We start from the raw sequence: 19208 nt of genomic DNA, 5'->3' as shown, positions 1-19208 counted from the left end.
TTTCTGATGGCTCAGCTGTACTTAATGATGACTCAGACAGGTTCTTCAATTTCCTCCCTAGCTTCCCACACTACTCAGATATATCTGATAAAACTGAGAAGATTTATCTCCTACCGACCAGGACCTTTAGCACCTCATCATCTGTAATACTGACTGTTCTCAAGGCACCACCATCGACTAGCCCAAGTTCCCCAGTCCTCGTTTCTTTCTCCACAGTAAAATCAGAGAAGTATTCATTAAGGACCTTGCCCATTCCCCGTGGCTTCACACAGAGTAGATCCTCTTGATTCCTGAGGGGCCCTATTTTTTTCTGGTTACCCTTTTCCCCTTTACTTATTATATTTATAAAATCTTGGGATTACCCTTAATGTTACTGTCAGAGCAATCTTGTCTCCTTTTTGCCCTAATAATTTACTTTCTTAGCTTTCTCCTCAGTTCCCAAAACTCCCACCTGATCCAGTTTTCCCGATGCTTGCATGTCTGAAACATCCATGTCCTGGACTCTTGTCAACAAACTTTTATAACACATCTCTTCCTTCAAGCAACCTGATCCAATCAACTTGAGTGAGTTCCCGTCTTAAGACGTTTAAATTTGCCCTTTTCCCAATTTTAAATTTTAATTTGTGGTGCCACCCTGACTCTCTCCATAACTGTCTGAAACCTATTAAAACAATGGCCATTCATCTCCAAGGGCTCATCCTGGAACACTTCATCCACTTGTCCTTTCCAATTTCCCAAAGCTAGATCAAGTGCTACCCACTCCCTTGTGGGACCATTCACATATTGCTGGAGGAACCTTCCCTGAACACATTTGATAAATTTCATCCCATCTAAACCTTTCACACAATGACTTTCACAGACAATATTTGAAACTTAAACTCTCCTTCTATGAAACCTTATTTGACCAACAGCTGGCAGCAATTTCCTGGCATATTTGGTCCTCTAATTCCTGTTGTCTATTTGGGAGCCTGTGGTCCATTTCCAACAAGGTGATCATAACTTTCTTGTTCCTCAGATCCACCCATATAGCCTCACCAGCTGACCTTGAGAAGGGTTCAGCCCTTAATATATATGCCCATTCACACTTTCACCCCAGAGAATGTTCTCCAACAGCTCAATGAGATCCTTGAGCCTGGCACCCAGGAGGCCGTACATAATCATGCCACCACTTTTTCTGCAACCACAGAAACTCCTGTCTGTCTCCATCACTATCATGTCTCTTATCACATTTGCCCTGCCCACCTGCACCCTTCCCCTCTGAGCCTCAACAGCCAGTTACAGAGCCACTGACCTGACTGCAGCTGCTTACCCATGAAAGGTCATCCCCCTAATAGTTTCCAAAGTAGTATACCTGTTAGAGAGGGGCATAACCACGAATGAACCTGCACCATCTACTTTCTCCCCTTGCCTCTCCTAATGGTCATCATCTATCTGCTGGCTGTCCCTTCAGAGAGACTACCTCAGTGGAAGTCTATGATGCTCTCAGCATTCCAGATGATCCTGACTGCATCCAACTAGGAACTAGGAGACAAAGCCTCAAGATTTGAGGGAGTACAAGAAAGCCACAACAGTCTTAACAGTAGGAGTTGACACTCATGCTGAACTAATTAAAGAGTTATTTCATTATTTATATAATTGTTGGGGTTATCATCAGATCAGATCCACCAATTAGTCATCTGAACTGCAATGATGGAAAATATGCAGATGACAACCTGATTATTTGGTTGTTAAGTAGATGGGGCAATTGTGCCAACTTTTCACAAAATGGTCACCTCTTTTTGTTCCTGTGTCTTTCTGAGGCTAATGGCCCTTCATCCTGACTGGCGGGAGAGATATCAGGTAGCTCATGTGACTTCCAAAATTATTTGCAGTTAATGTGTGCAACTGCTCATCAGTCCTGCTTAAGCTCACAATGACCTGTCTCTGATGTTCCCTGCACAATTGAGTTTGAGTTTTTTCACTTAAAGCCACTTTGGTGCAAATCATGATACATCAATAAATTTAGGTCCCAATGATTCTGCAGAAATAAAATCATTACTTGCATCTCTCCTGCATTAACCCCTCACTCCTCCTGCAACAACCCTCACTCCTCCTGCAAAAACCCCTCACTCCTCCTGCAAAAACCTCTCACTCCTCCTGCAAAAACCCCTCACTCCTCCTGCAAAAACCCCTCACTCTGCCTGCAAAAACCCCTCACTCCTCCTGCAAAAACCCCTCACTCCTCCTGCAAAAACCCCTCACTCTGCCTGCAAAAACCCCTCACTCCTCCTGCAATAACCCTTCATTCCTCCCGCATTAATCCCTCACTCATTGTGTTATCCCTGCAGGCTCATGGCATTTACTTGAACAAAATTTAAAATAAAGAAAAGGGTTACCTGAAACCAAAAGATATACCTGACTGGACCGTATGCATCACAAGCAAAAACTCTGGTACTTTCCAAAAGGTTAAGATGATTCCATCTGCTGCAAGTTCAAGAAAAATGTTCTCAACTTACTGTACAGTGTGACTAACTCAATGATTTGAAAATTCACTTCCTTGACTTCAACTTCCTGGTGGCTCCACTTAACCTCCATCAGAAAGCAACAGAAGATCTAACCTCAGTCTTTACAACCATTTCCAACTTCCACTGACAGTTAGGAAATTTTTGACAATAGTGAGTCACCGTTTGCAATAACATACGGTACTTTAGTCAACCTCTCATTAAACAGTTTAATTGACAGGTTTACTAGTTTCTAATCATAATATTAGAAATGTCAGGTAGTAGTTGAATTAAGACTCCAATGAATTCTTGCAGTTCTGCCAAATTGTCACTGGTCTCTGACAGAATCCCTGAACTCAATGCGGTAATGCCAAAATAAACAACTCCACAGCTATGCACTCAACTCCCAGCAAACAAACATGGAGAAGACCTTAAACTTGCACTCACATTAGTATTCGAATGTTTGCAATTAGAGTTCAAGCCTTAGGATTCAATCTGCAACTCCCTTGCCCATTTCAGGAGTGCATCAAATTTTGCTGAAATGCAACATTTAAAACTTTGAGAGTTTTCTAACTGTGAATTAATCCACCAATAATCAATATAAATTCAGAAAATTCTCTTCCTGAATAAGCACAGGCTAAGCCAGATTGGACTGAGAGCTGTTTCACTGATTTTTGAAAGATTGAGATCACCTAACCATGGCCAACGTCTGTTTTCCCAAGTTTGGGAATTTGGTTCTGAAACAGGCGGAAGTGTACAGAGTTCTGTTTCCTGCCTGATAACACAGCCTCTACATTCCAATACCTCTCCATCAGGATGTTTGTAGTTATTTTACTACAGTCACCAGACTGAGGAACGGACATTTGTTGATGTCAGTCTGGCGAAAAAAACCTCACTGATTAACATCATTTGGGACCTAGTGACCCCCATCAGCAGACATACAAGATTTTATTTCTTATCAAACAAATTTAAAGTCTAATTAATGTAAAAGACTATATCAGAAAAAAAAAACTTCTTTGGGTCCACCATAGAGATGAAATGGGAATATAATTCTTTCTTTCTTATCATCTGGAATTGACGTCATGCCTTTAATATTGTTAAACAATTTCAAGCACTTGACAGCAATGTTATTTATCCACAGATTTTGACAACCAGACACAGTCAGATTTCAATGAGGATGGGCAAACAGACAGACTTTGGTGTTTGGCTCAAGGAAGAAAAGAACTGGAGAGGGAGAGAGGCTTAGATTCAAATTCAGATCTGAATGTACAGTATATGTGTGAATGCACGTGCCAGGAACCTAAACAACCTGGGAGTATCAATGTCTACGCAGTCTCCAGTCATCTTGCCTCTGGTGGTAGATCAAGACCTCACAGCATGAAGTTCATGAAGAAAAAAACCCATAGAAATCATACACAATTATGGTTGACTGGAAGGTAGCACTCTGCAGCACATAGGCTAGGAAATGACAGGAACTTTCATTCCATCATGTCCCTTATGGACAATTCCAAAAATGACAGACTTGAAAGTTCTAGTCCTAAAATTGTTGGGAACCTGGCACTTTGAAATCAGTATTAACATTGAGTGAGACATGATGGGAAGAGAAGGCCAGTTTCACAAGAACTGTTTCTCGAGGGACAAATCAGAGGTGGAATGTTGTCTTTACAGAGGGAGCTTTACCATTAAGAATAAGGTAATCTGACAACTGTTCCATCCCAGATTTTGCAAACAAGTTATGACTTTGCAGCTACCCTAACATGGAACCATCCAGCCTCACTCATCAATAACCAGATGAGGCCTAGGAAACTCTTCAAAATATTGACCTGCATCCCAGAGAGGGAGAGAGAGAGAGACAAACCCACCCTCCTGTGAATTTAGAGTGGTCCATGATACAACTCTAAAGTTGTGATTGGCAAGTAAGATATAAGTAAAGCCAAGTACATCGAGTCAGAGAGTTTTACAGTGGAGAAACAGGCCATTTGGGCCAACATGCCAATGCCAACTAAGCCAGTCCCATTTCCCTGCATTCAGCCCCTAAATCTTTCCTAACTATGTACGAGTTTATGTGTCTTTTATATTACAGCTGTTTCCATATACCTACCATCCTCTGTGTGGAAAAAGATGCCCTCAGGTCCCGTTTAAGTATTTCCCTCTCACCTTAAATGGATGCCCACTACTTTGAGATTCCCCTACCCTGCGAAAAATCATAATGACCGTTTGCCTCAACTATGCCCCCCCCCCCATGGTTCAAAGTCCGACCTTAGCCTCCTAACTCTAGGGAGCAAAATCCCAGGTTATCCAACCTCTCATAATTCAAGACTGCTATTTTTTTTTGAATATTTTATTTAAATTTCCATACATGTATTAATATCCAAATACAGAAAGTAATAGTCATATGTTCCAAATCAATTTATACATGTTACATATTATACCCCCTAAAATCCCACCAACCCCCTCCCCCCAAAAAATCCCCAAGCAAAAGTAAAAGATAGAAATAAAAGAATATAGTCAAGAAAAGTAAGGAAAGAAGTAAACAAACCTGACTACCAAATTATCAACACGATGCATTCAAATTTGCTTTCTCAATATCACTCATTTACGGGAGGAATCACGTGATGGAGTAGTGGCTGGTAGGGTAAAACCAGCCCTCTCCAGAAAAGAGGAAAAAAAAGTCAAGAAAAGACAAAGTTCAATAAATATAAAATATAAGAAATAAAAGATGAAGTTGCAGAGAAGAGAAAGAAAATGGCACCTAAGAAGGAAAAAGAAAAAATGGGAAAAATAGAAGAAGAGACATTGGAAAAGAAAGGAGAAGGCCTGACCTGCACAAAGGAACAGGGAGCCGTGGTGAAGAGCACCCGATCTCCAAGGTTGCTGTTGGCCCTGCGGAGTCGCGACCCCCCGACCGGTGGACTTCAAAAATGGCTCTCTGACCCAAACAAAAGTGCTCAATCTAAGGTAAAGGAAAACACCGATGGGAGGGAGATTCAGCCGAGGAGTGGGCAACCACAGTGCAACCAGCTGAGGGATGCCCAACACCAGGGCTCTCAGCTGGAAGATGAAGAAAGCGACAGGAGAGAGAGTGAAGTACCAGATGAGAAAGAAAATCGACAGGGTGAACGGAAAGAGGAGCAGCAGCAGGAGGCTCAACAGATGAGCAGCTCAGAAGAAGAGGACCAACAGCAAGAGGCCAAGCAAGAAGAGACCCGACAAAGTGAGACAAGCTACTCATCAGAAAAATCAGAACAGACACAGATACAAAGAAGAAAAGAAGAAGATACAAACACAGGTACAGACACAGAAGAAGAGGAAGAAGAAGACCAAGATCTTCACAGAGAGATAGAAGGTAAAACTGATGAACAGAATACAGTTAAAGTCTTTTTTGAAGAACAAATGAGATCAGTAAAAGAATGGTTATCATTAGAATTTAGTGCAATTAAAAGAAAAATGAAAAGAACAGAAGATAAAATGCAAAGATTAGAACTAGTCATGACAGAAATAGGGAAAAGAGTAGAAAATGTGGAGAATGAGAAACGGCTGTAGAAATGGAAGTAAACGACTTAAGAGGAAAATTGGAAGAAAGTGATAAAAAAATTAAAGAGACACAGAGTTGTTAGCTCAGAAAATTGATATGTTGGAAAATTATAGTAGGTAAAACAACATAAAAATAGTGGGCCTAAAGGAAGATGAAGAAGGAACAGATATGAAGGAATTTATAAAAGAATGGATCCTGAAGGTCCTGGGAATGACAGAAATGCAGGAAGGAATGGAAATAGAAAGGGCACACAGAACACTAGCTCTGAAACCAAAGACACATCAAAAACCAAGATCCGTTTTAGTAACATTTTTGAGATATACGACAAGAGAAAATATACTGGAGCGGGCAAGGAATAAAATTAGAGAAGACAATAAACATTGGAATACAAGGATCAAAAAATATTTTTTTTACCCAGACATAAGTTTTGAACTCTTAAAAAAGAGAAAGGAGTTTAATACAGTAAAATTGATCCTATGGAAAAAAGGTTATAAATTCATGCTAAGATATCCAGCTGTGCTTAAAATATTTATTCCCAGGGAGCAAAAGAGACTGTTCTCGGATCCGGAGGAAGCACAAGAATTTGCAGAACGCTTGCAGGACAGAAGAAGAGATGAAGAAATGTAATAAGAATGAAGAACGGCAATAAAATATATATAAAGATGTAAAAACAATGTATATGTAAAGAACTAAAGAAGTGAAAGAGAAGGAAGGAAGTAAGGGAAAAAAGGGAGAACTTTGTAATATGTGTAAAAAAAAAGTGGTTTTGGGGGGGTTGTGGGGAGGGGAGATTAACCGTCACTGCAAAATCAGTTGACGCTTGTGAGCAGGATCGCAATCCAAATGGAAAGGGGAGTTGTGGTTGCCCGGCCAGGGATATGGGGCAACTCAGAGAGGGGGGGGGGAATATTTGGGGTTAAGGGAATATTGGATGTGGGAGTTGTTGGAGTATTTTATGTTTTAAATGAGTTGTCATACATTGAGTTTAAAAAGAGAAAACTGAGAGATGAAAATGGGGAAAAGGGGGATGGAGGTGGTGAGGAAGCGGAAATGAGGTGTAAACAGGATATGAGATGGCCACGTTGAACTATATGACTATAAACATTAATGGAATACATAACCAAATTAAAAGGAAGAGGCTATTAAATTTACTGAAAAAAGAAAAAATAGATATAGCATTTGTGCAGGAAATGCATCTAACTGAAGTGGAACATAACAAATTAAAGAGAGGGGGACACAGGTAGGAAACGTAGTGGCAGCATCATATAATTCAAAAGCTAGAGGTGTAGCTATATTAATTAATAAAAATGTACCAATCAAAATAGAGGAGGAAATAATAGATCCAGCAGGGAGGTATGTAATGATAAAGTGTCAGATATATTCAGAATTCTGGAATTTGGTCAATATATATGCACCTAATGAGGAGGATCAAAAGTTTATGTGATATTTTTTTGAAGAATGTAGATACACAAGGAAATATATTGATAGGAGGGGATTTTTAACCTTAATTTGGATCCAATGTTGGATAAAACTGGACAAAAGACTAGTAAAAAGAATAAAGTGGCCAAATTTATGGTTAAATCAATGCAGGAAATGAAACTTATGGATATATGGAGGAGGCAGCACCTAAGAGAGAAGGAATACTCATATTATTCATGTAGGCATAAAACATACTCAAGGATTGATATGTTTTTTGTGGTCAGCCCATATTCAAGGGAGAGTTAGGAAAACTGAATATAAAGCTAGACCACTATCAGATCATTCACCCCTGTTATTGGGAATAGAACTGGAAGGCATCCCACCAAGAACTTGTAGATGGAGGTTAAACTCCATGCTACTTAAAAGGCAGGAATTTAGAGAGTTTATTGAACGCCAAATTAAAACATATTTTGAAATAAATACAGAATCAGTGAAAGACAAATTTATATTATGGGATGCAATGAAAGCCTTCATTAGAGGGCAGATATTAAGTTATGTAACTAGATGAAAAAGGACTACAATCGGGAAATAGAGCAGTTGGAAAGGGAGATAGTAAGTACAGAAAAGGAACTAGTAAAAAGGGGTGATATAACGAAAAGGAAAGAATTGACGGACAAAAAAATAAAATATGAAACATTACAAGGTGGAGAAGAACATAATGAAAATAAAGCAAAAGTATTACAAACTGGGAGAAAAATCACATAAAATATTAGTGTGGCAACTTAAAACAGAAGAAGCTAAAAGAACTGTAGTGGCATCAAGGAAAAAGGACAAACAAATTACATATAACCCAATAGAGATTAATGAGAAACTTTAAGGAATTTTATGAAAAATTATACCAAACTGAGAACAAAGGGAAAGATGATAAAATAGAAAAGTTTTTAGCTAAAATTGAACTGCTGAAATTGCAAGAAGAGGAACAAAACAAATTGATAAATCCATTTGAAATAGAGGAAAGTACAGAATATATTAAAAAAGCTGCTGAACAATAAAACGCCTGGAGAGATGGATTCCCAATAGAATTCTATAAAACATTTAAAGAGTTATTAATTCCTTCTCTCCTGGAAGTAATGAACCAGATAGAAGAAACACAAAACTTGCCAGATTCATGTAAGACAGCAATAATTACAGTAATACCAAAGACGGGGAAGGATCCACTAACACCAGCATCATATAGACCAATATCTCTACTTAATTCAGATTATAAGATAATAGCAAAATTATTAGCAAACAGATTGGCCGTCTGTGTACCAAAAATAGGAAAACAAGATCAAACTGGATTTATAAAGAAAAGACGAACAGCGGATAATGTCTGTAAATTTATTAATCTAATTCATGCAGATCAAGGAAATAAGAAGCCAACAGTGGCTGTTGCTTTAGACACAGAAAAAGCCTTTGACAGAATAGAATGGAATTATTTATTTAAAGTATTACGGAGGTTCAATCTACCAGAAAAATATATTAATTGGATTAAAGCATTATATAATGGATCATTGGCGAAAGTAACAGTAAATTGATATGTATCGAACCAATTTAAATTAAGTAGGTCAATTAGACAGGGGTGTTCATTCTCCCCCTCATTGTTCATTTTAGCAATAGAACCATTGGCAGAACTGATAAGAACAGAAAATAAAATAAAAGGGATAAAAATAAAGGAGAAGGAGTATAAAATCAGTTCATTTGCAAATGACATCATAGTATACATAACAGAACCAGAAATATCAATAAAAGAATTACATAAGAAATTGAAGGAGTATGGAGAAATATCGGGGTACAAGATCAACGCAAATAAAAGTGAAGTGATGCCAATGAGTAACGCGGATTATACAGAATTTAAAAAAGAATCACCATTTAAATGGCAAACACAAGCAATTGGATACCTAGGTATTAGGTTAGATAATAACTTAAGCCACCTGTACAAACTAAATAATCGTCCACTAATAAAGAAATTGCAGGATTACTTAGAACATTGGAAAGAATTACCGCTAACGTTGACAGGGAGGGTAAATTGCATTAAAATGAATGTCTTCCCAAGGATACAATACTTATTTCAATTGTTGCCAATTCCCTTAACAGAGAAATTCTTTAATGAACTAAAGAGGATAATAAAGAAATTCTTGTGGAAAGGGGGGAAACCAAGGATAGCATTAGATAAATTAACAGAGAGGTAATTAACAAGGTGGTTACCAAACTTTAAAAATTATTATAGAGCAGCACAATCACAATTTATCTGATTTTTATCAGACAAGGGAAAAACCAGTCTGGACTAAGATAGAACTATATAAAATAGGCAAGAAGGTACTGGAACATATACTTTATAAATAGGATGAAAAGCTGGTGCAATATAAAAGTTCACCATATTGCATCATTTACTTAATATATGGAAGAAGATCCACTTAGAAAGGAATAAAATGAATTACCAAATATCTAAATTGTTATTGACACAAAACCCACTAATCCCTTTTACAATAGATAACCTTTCCTTTAGAGAATGAGAGAGAAAAGGAATCAAAAGAATAGAAAATTGTTTTTTGGGAAATAATTTATTAACATTTGAACAGTTGAAGTACAAATATGGAATAACTCATGGTACAATGTTTGCATATCATCAACTGAAAGCTTATTTAAAGGATAAATTGGGAAACAGACTGAGACTACCAGAAGAAAGCAGCTTTGAATATGTGATTACAGACATAATGATAATTAAAAGATTTATAACCAACATGTACATCAAGCTGCAAGATAAGGAAAATGATGAAATAAGCTATAAACCCAAACAAAAGTGGGAAAAAGATTTAAACATAAAGATAAAAAATAAAACATGGGAAAAGTTATGTTCTGGAACTATGAAGAATATAATAAACACAAGGTTACGCATGATACAGTATAATTGGTTATATATCATACTCTAAAAGTTAAAAAAATGGGACCCAACATCATCAGATAGACATTTTCGCTATAAGAAGGAAATGGGAACAACAGTACATGTAATTTGGGCATGTGAGAAAGTGAAAATGTTTTGGGAAGATCTAAATCAGATATTAAATAAAATCACAAAAAATAACATACCAAAAAATCCAGAGATCTTTCTTCTAAGTAATATAAGAAGTAAGGAATTAGGCCTCAAATTGGATAAAGTGCAAAAAAGATTTATTATGATAGCCTTAGCTGTAGCAAAAAAAATGTATAATGTCAACTTGGAAAATGGAAGAGAGCTTGAAAATACAGCAATGGTACATGGAAATGAATAAATGTATTCCATTAGGAAAAAATAACATATAATTAAAAAAATAAAGTCACATTAATTGAACAAATTTGGGAACCATACATGGAACATAACAGAGAGGGCTTGCCTCGTACGTCCACCCCCTAAAATGATACGAAGACAAAACGACTTGATCCAGTGTGTAAAAGTAGATGACACATTTTTCTTGTTTATTTTTCATTGTGTGATGACATTGTTTAATGGTTTTATTGTATATGTTGAATATTTATTGGTTTTGGAGGGGGGTGGGAAGGGGGGAGGAGAGTAGGGGGAAAAGAGGGAGAAAATGCCACAGTATATATTTAATGAGAAACGTTTGTATATATTTTGGTTGATATGATTCACAGTGTGAGAAATAAAAAAATTTTAAAAAAAATAACTCATTTACTTATCCCAAGAAGTTAGCAAAGTTTTGTAAGGTTCAGTGAAAACCCTTTATAAATTAATACCTATAGTATTATAAGTATGGGCACCAAATTTTCAAAAAATATCATATTTGTTCCTTAAATTACATGCAATCTTCTAAGAGGAATAAACTATATATTTCTGCATGCCATCTAAATGGGAATCTGATTTCCACATCACTGCTATATATTTTAATGCAATTTTCAAAAATTATTTTTGATATAAATTTAATTTTAGTCTTATCACCAATATATTACCCAATAAAAAAGCATTATATCTTATGTAAGTTTAACTCCCATATCTTGTTCTACAATGTTTTCTAATTTAATCCAAAAAGGCTTGAATTTTGAATATGACCATGTAGAATGCAAAAAGGTACCTTTCCCTTGTCTGCACCTAAAACATTTATCTGATAAATCTGATTTTTAATCTATTTAATTTTTGTGGAGTAAGATATAATTGATGTAAACAATTATACTGAATCGATCTATATCTAACATGTATTGTACTTGCCATACTGTCATAACATAATTCCTGCCAATTTTTTTCCACAGTACTTATATTTAAATCTGTTTCCAATCTGTCTATATCTATGGATTCCCTGCTTCAAAGTTCCCTTTTGCAATAATATATACATAACAGATATAAATTTCTTAGTAGATCTATTGCAAATCAAAGTTTCCATTTTACTTCTTTCAGGCAGTAACATTGTTGAACCCAATTTATCTCGTAAATATGCTTTTATTTGATAATAAATTATTGTGTTATCCCATATTTATTTTTTTAATTGATCAAATGAAATTAAATTTCCTCCTTCATAACAATCTGCTATATTTATAATTCCTTTAGAGACCAAATATTAAAAAGTCAATTATTCATAGTAAATGGAATTGGCCTATTTTGAATCAAAGGCAATTTAATTAACACAAAATTCCTATTCCCATTTCATTATTTATTTATTCCATTTATTAATCAGATGCTTCAACAGTGGTGTATCCCTGTCTCCAGATATTAACCTCGGTTCCTATTTATATATATAAAATCTTCTGGTATTTTTAATCCTATCCTAACCAACTCCATCTTAATCCATGCTGGTTTATCTTCCTCTTCGAAAAAAGAGTGAAATTTCATTTGTTTAGCTTTATAATAATTTAAAAAATTTAGAAGTTGCCAACCTCCTAATTTCCATGTTAACTTTTCTAACAAAACTCTCGACATCTTGCCCTTCCAAAGGAATTTTCTTACATATTTATTTAATTCCTGAAATGTTTGAAAAAAATACTGCACTCTTGGAAATATATTCATTTTTATGCAATTAACTCTTCCCAATAATGTAATTGATAATTTCATCTATTTTAAAAAAAATCCATCAATTTTCTTAAGTAAAGGGGCATAGTTCAATTAATATTTATTATTTAATTATCTCTTCATATCCCTAAATATTTTATTCCATTCATTGCCCATTTAAATTGGGAATCTTTGTTCCACTGAGTATAATAACCTCCATTGAGGGGCATAATTTCACTTTTGTCCAAATTTACTTTATAGCCAGATACTATTCCATACTCTTTTAACCTTAAATATAATTTACACAATGAACATCCCAGTTCCATCAAACATCTTATTACATAATTTGAAAACAAATTAATCTTATATTCCTCTCTACCAACTCTAAAACCTTTAATATCAGAATCAGATCAAATCAATTCTGCTAATGGCTCTATCACTGAAATAAATAAAGCAAGCTGGAGATAATGGACATCCTTTTCTGCTAGATCTAGTTTGTCCATTTGTTACAACTTCAGCTTTTGGTCCATTAAATAAATCTTTAATCCAATTTGCAAATATAGGTCCCAATCCAATTTTATCAAGTACTTTAAATAAAAAAGTCCCAATCTAATCTGTCAAAAACTTTTTTTTAAGCATCTAAGTCCACTGCTATACTTAACTCTCCTCTCTTTTGTGCCAGATATTATACTCAATAATCTCGTCACATAATCTGCTAATGTTCTCTTTTTAACAAAACCAGTCTGGTCCATATTTATTAATTTCTACAAATATTTTGCCAACCTTTTCACTAATAACTTTGCTACTATTGTATAATATGCATCTTACAATGAAATTGGTCTATATGATGTTGATTTTGAAGGATCTCTATCCTTTTTTGGTATTACTGTTATTATTGCCATATGAAGGCATGTATTTCACCTGCCTGGCCCTAGTACTTACACAAAGGAAGACATTAATAAATCCTTAAACTCTTTGTAAAACTCAGGCAGGAAACCATCCTCTCCTGGTGACTTGATACTTTGTAAAGAGCTCAGTGCTTCCCTAACTTCCACTAAGGTGAAGGGAGCAGCCAATTCTCTCTGCTCTTCCAAATTTAGTGTAGGTATTTATTTGTGACAAAAAGTTATCTATTTTATTATCATAATTTAAAGATTCTGAAGTTTGTGTAAAAGTGTTTAACAATTTCAAGATTGCTATTCTTGTGAATCTTTTATGTACTCTTCCTCACAGAATCACTGTCCTACAGTTGGATGACCATAACTGCACAGAGTATTCTGACATGGTAACCTGACATCCCTGTTCCTGCTAAATGCCTTCTTCATCATTTTATCTACCTGTAACATGGAACTATGCATCTGTATCTTAAGTACCTCTGTTCATCAACATTCCCAGGGTCCTATCCTTCACCATGGAAGTTGCATTCTGGTTGAAAGGGCAATACATTCCACATATCAGAGTTAAATTAGATCTGCCATTACTTTGCCCACTTTCCCAGTTCATCTAGATCCTGATATAATCTGAAATCACCTTTTTTACTGTTCAATATACCTCTAATTTTAGTGTCATCTGCAAACATTCTTTGGCTTGGCTTCGCGGATGAAGATTTATGGAGGGGGTAAACAGTTGACCCAGTACCAATCTCTGCAGCACACCACTGGTCCCAGGCCTCCAATGTGAGTAACAACCTTCAAATGCTACCCTCTGTCTCATACCATCAAGCCAATTCTGTATCCAATTGGCCCTGGATCTCATGCAATCTAACCTTCCTGACCAGCCTACCACAAGGGACTTTGTCAAGACGTTGTTAAAGTCCAGATAGACAATGTCTACTGCCCTACCCTATCAATCCTCTTGGTCATCTCTGTGAGAAGTTCAAATCAAACCTGACGTGATTTTCCATGCACAAATCAGACCTTGCCATTCCTAATGAATTTAGATCCTGTCTGTCAGAATCCCTTCCAGTAACTAATCCATGACTGACATTAAATTCACTAGATTGTGCCCTTACAGCTCCTTTTAAATAAAGGCACAATCTTCATTCTTCCAGCATCTCACCTGTGTCTTATGATGTTGCAAATATTTCTGCTAGTGGTCCTATGATTTCTTCCCTAGCTTTCCACAATGTCTTGGGATACACTTGTTCAGGCTGGGGATTTACCTATCTTTATGTGTTTTAAGACCTGAAGTCCTCTTCCGTAATGTCCACTCAGTTCAAGATGTTTCTATTGAACTTCCCTCCATGTTTTTTCTCCACAGCAAATACTGACAAGAAATGCTTATTTAGGATCTCACAAATCATCTGTGGCTCTATGCTTTGATGAACTTGTTGATCTTTAAGAGGCCCTATTCATATTGTGGAGAGGACGTTGTCTGTTAACTTCCAGTTCAAGAGCTGCAGTGTGTCCACAACTTATGGGTTGCCTTAAAGTATACCTTAATTAGCATATGTCAAGAAATTTTCAACTACTCTGTTAAAAAGAACCAGGACTGGTTCGGTGAGAGTGTCCAGGAGATCAAAGAACTAATTAACCACAAACATAAGGCATTCTGGCAACTCTGCAGGAACCTAAAGACAGATCTCCAGCAGAAAAGCTGTGAAGAAGAAATGGAGCACTCAGTCATGATGAGCCTGGGTTGTTTCACAAAATCAGTCACCTATAAACCAAACATTCAAAGGCCATCTCACTGAGATCCAAGGAAGATGATGAACTCAAACAAAAGAGGGAATCAATACTCACTGGAAGGAATATTTTGAAGTCATCTTCAATCAACTGTGCCTATCCTTAATGTGAAAACCCTTGACTCAAACCCCATAGCAGTCTGTTCAGTTAAATCTTGGTGGCTCTTTAATGAACAATCAATTACAGTATACCCATTCAAAGAAATGAAGACCTTGGGAGAATACAATATACTTAATGGAGTTATAAAAGTCATCAATCTCCCATATTATTGTCCATATCTTTGTAAAGGAGGATATATCAAGGGATCTCAGAATTACCTTAATCTTGACCATCAAAATGAAGAGAGACAAGCTTGACTGTGATACAGTCAGACTCTTCCATGGTGGGACAGAAGGTGCCGAGCAGGTAGAAGCTTGATGGAGTACTCCTTCCATTGTTTAAATAGAGCTTCTGGCACGTGGACCCGAGGTTCTCATTCTCATCCTAAATGCTCTTGAGAAAACTTCTGAGTTTTCATGTAAGAACAGGAGCCAGAGCTTCCCAGGAGTCAGTATAGACTTTATCTCTGTTTATCTCATCCCATGACAGAGTTTGGATACACTAAAGATTTTCTGTAATTGTCAATATGAAAAGGTGGATTTAACAATTTTCCACAATTCTGAGAAGGGTAAATTTTATGATTTTGGCGCACCAATGGGGAATTACACGGAAATGTGTACCTGAATTGACACAAACCATTAAAAGGTTCAGGAGCTGATAACCTTCACAAAATAACACAAAGCAAGCTCATAATGTATTTTTAACTGCACCTGAGCTCCAGGGCTGGAAGTTGAGCAAGTGCCAGAACCAGCAGGTCACAAGTAAGTCAATTTTGCAAACTCTAGATTTTTGTAGGTTTATCAGATGTTACAGTTACAGTTTACGTTTTTGTGAACTGATGCAACTGTTTTACTGGGAATTTCATAGTTTGATGCCACAGTTGGCTACCTGAGGATCCTGTGAAATTTTAGGGTCCTGAAGTTCACGAGATCTCGATAGGCAAATGTTAGGTTTACTGGGTAATTGTGGATCAAATTGAACTTTGAGAAAGGATTATAAAGTTGTTCCTGTCCCTCCATCTGCAAAACCATTTGTTCCATCATTTTGTTAAAATAGCCTTCATAAAGGATATGCCATATTCATATGTACAAGTCCATTTGTTGTCCACAAATAAGTGAGTTCAAAACATAATCTGGAGGATAAAGTTATTGAAAAACAGTTATTTGCATCCTTCTCCCCCCCCCCACCACAATCCTGTGAATCGATTAAAAGAAATGCTGAGAGGGCAAGAGGGTACAATATACATCACTGCTCTGAATTTTATGATTTGTTGATGTATTTAAACAGGCTACAGATACAGGTTTATTCCCTGAGTCATTTTCAAGAGCATTGATAATGGTTATACCAAAAAAAGACAGAGATCCATTAAACGTGGTGTCATATACCCCTATATCTTTATTAAATGCAGATTATAAAATTATAGCAAAAGTTTTGCTAATATTTTACCAAAATTGGTACATATAGATCAAGCAGGGTTTATTAAGAATAGATATTCATCAGATAATATTACTAAATTGATTACAATTATCAATGCATCAAGATAACAACCCAACCAACCAGTGATACTTGCACTAGACGCTGAAAAGGCCTTCGATCGTGTGGAGTGGAATTTTTTTATTTAAAGTGCTGGAGAGATTTAAATTTGGTCCACTCTTTATTGATTGGGTTAAGGCATTATATACTAATCCTTCTGCATGGGTGGTGATGAATGGTCAGGTTTCACAGGTATTTAATTTGTATAGATCAACTAGACAGGATTGCCCATTGTCACCATCTTTATTTGCATTGGTTATAGAACTATTAGCTCAGGCAATTAGACAAAATATAAATATTATGGGAATTAAGGTAGGGCAACGGGAGTATAAGATTAATGTATTTGCTGATGATATGTTGATATATTTGTCTCAACCTAAAAATTGTTTAGAATCTTTACAAGATTTATTAAAATTTTATGGATCGATGTCCGGTTATAAGGTGAACTGGGATAAGAGTGAGATATTATCGATATCTGATGGGGATTATTCAGATTGTACTCAATTTACTAAATTTAAATGGTCAGTTAAAATTAAAAATTGGGTGTAATTGTGGATAAAGAATATCAAAATTGATATGATTTAAATTACTTGCCATTGTTAAATAAAATTAAGTTGGATTTAAATAATTGGAAAAATTTACCATTAACATTGATGGGTTGAGTAAATTGCATTAAAATGAATGTTTATCCTCATATTCAGTATTTGTTTCAGTCAATTCCAAGTCCTATACCGGGGAGATTTTTTAAGGAATTAAATAAAGTATACATTTCTTTTTGTGGAGAGGTAAATTAGCTCAGGTATCAATGGAGAAATTGACATGGAAGTATGATTTGAGAGGCCTTCAACTGTCACATTTTCAGAATTACTATCAGGCAGCCCAGTTGAAATTTATTAGTAGGTTGTTTGATATTGATCAACCACCGATGTGGGCTTATGTGGAAATGGATCAGATACAGGAGAGAGCAATACATCACTTTATATATAAATGGAATTCTTTGTTGTTACAAACATATAAGTTACCTGTATTGAATCATTTGTTGAAAGTTTGGAGTAAATGGAATCAATCTATAGGTTCGAAAGATATATGTCCAATTAAAACACCATTATATCAGAATCAATTAATTCCTTTTTCTATGTATAATCCTTATTTGAAAGATTTGGACTCTAAAGGTTTGGTATTAGTAGAAGACTGTTTTGAAGCAGGTTCATTTCTTTCGTTTGACAGATTTAAGGAGAAGTTTGGTATATCACAGAATAATATATTTGTATATTATCAAGTACGTGATTTTTTAAGGGAGTCGTACGGTAGGGAAATAATATTGCCGAGTCAATCAAAGTTTGAATTGTTACTTATGGATAAGGGAAAGAAGGGGTTTGTTTCAGAAATGTATTTGTTGTTGCAGGAAAAAATGAAGAAGACAGGTGTATTGAGATTGAGAGATAAATGGGAACAGGAATTATCTACTTTCATTTCTGAGGAAGAATGGTCAGATTTAGGTTTGGAGAGTGTGACAAAATTAGTTAACGTGTGTTATAGTTTAGTTAATTATAATATTTTACATCAGTTATATTTAACTCCTGAAAAATTAATGAGATATGGTTTTAGTGATTCAGATAGGTGTTTTAGATATGGCGATCAGATAGGTATTTTGTTCATTCAGTGTGGGATTGTGTTAAAGTTAAACCTTTTTGGAAAAAGATAATTAAATTTTTGCGAGATTTATTTCAAATAGAAATATATGTGGATCCATGGTTGTGTTTATTGGGTCATATGAATCCTTTAACAGTGCGTTTAGATAAATTTCAAATTGCATTTATTCGATTAAGTTTGGCTGTCGCTAGAAAATGTATAGCAGTAACATGGAAAAATGATATGGAGTTAAATATACAAAGATGGCATAATTAAATTCAATTAAGTTTGTGATTAGAGAAAATCACATATAATTTATGAAATAATTACTCTTTCTTTGAGAAAGTGTGGACTCCATATTTGGAATGTATGAATTTAGATGTTATGTAACTTTTGTTAGATTTTGGGGAAGTGGTATATTGTAATTCAACCCACATTGATTTTATATTTTTATGATTTTTTAAATATGTAATTTGAGCTCCAAGGAAGGGGAGGGTTGTTAGGGGAGGGAGGGGGGTTATATGGGGGCTGTTAAATTTGTTTACTTTATGTTTGATATTTGTATTTTGTAAAATTTTAATTAAAGTTACAAAAAAAAAAGAAAACTAGCTGCAGTAAAAATGATATGAAGACAGAATGGAGGATGGTACTCTGTGTGTGTGTATCAGAACAATATGAAGACAGAATGGAGGATGGTACTGTGTGTGTGCATCAAAATGACATGAAGACAGAATGGAGGATGGTATTCTCTATGTGCATTAGAACGATATGAAGACAGAATGGAGGATGGTACTCTGTTTGTACATCAG

The sequence above is a fragment of the Narcine bancroftii genome, chromosome 6 (genome assembly GCF_036971445.1).
Source record: "Narcine bancroftii isolate sNarBan1 chromosome 6, sNarBan1.hap1, whole genome shotgun sequence".
Taxonomy (NCBI): Eukaryota; Metazoa; Chordata; class Chondrichthyes; order Torpediniformes; family Narcinidae; genus Narcine; species Narcine bancroftii.
The sequence above is the reverse complement of the archived record's forward strand: the minus strand, read 5'-3'. Positions refer to the sequence as shown.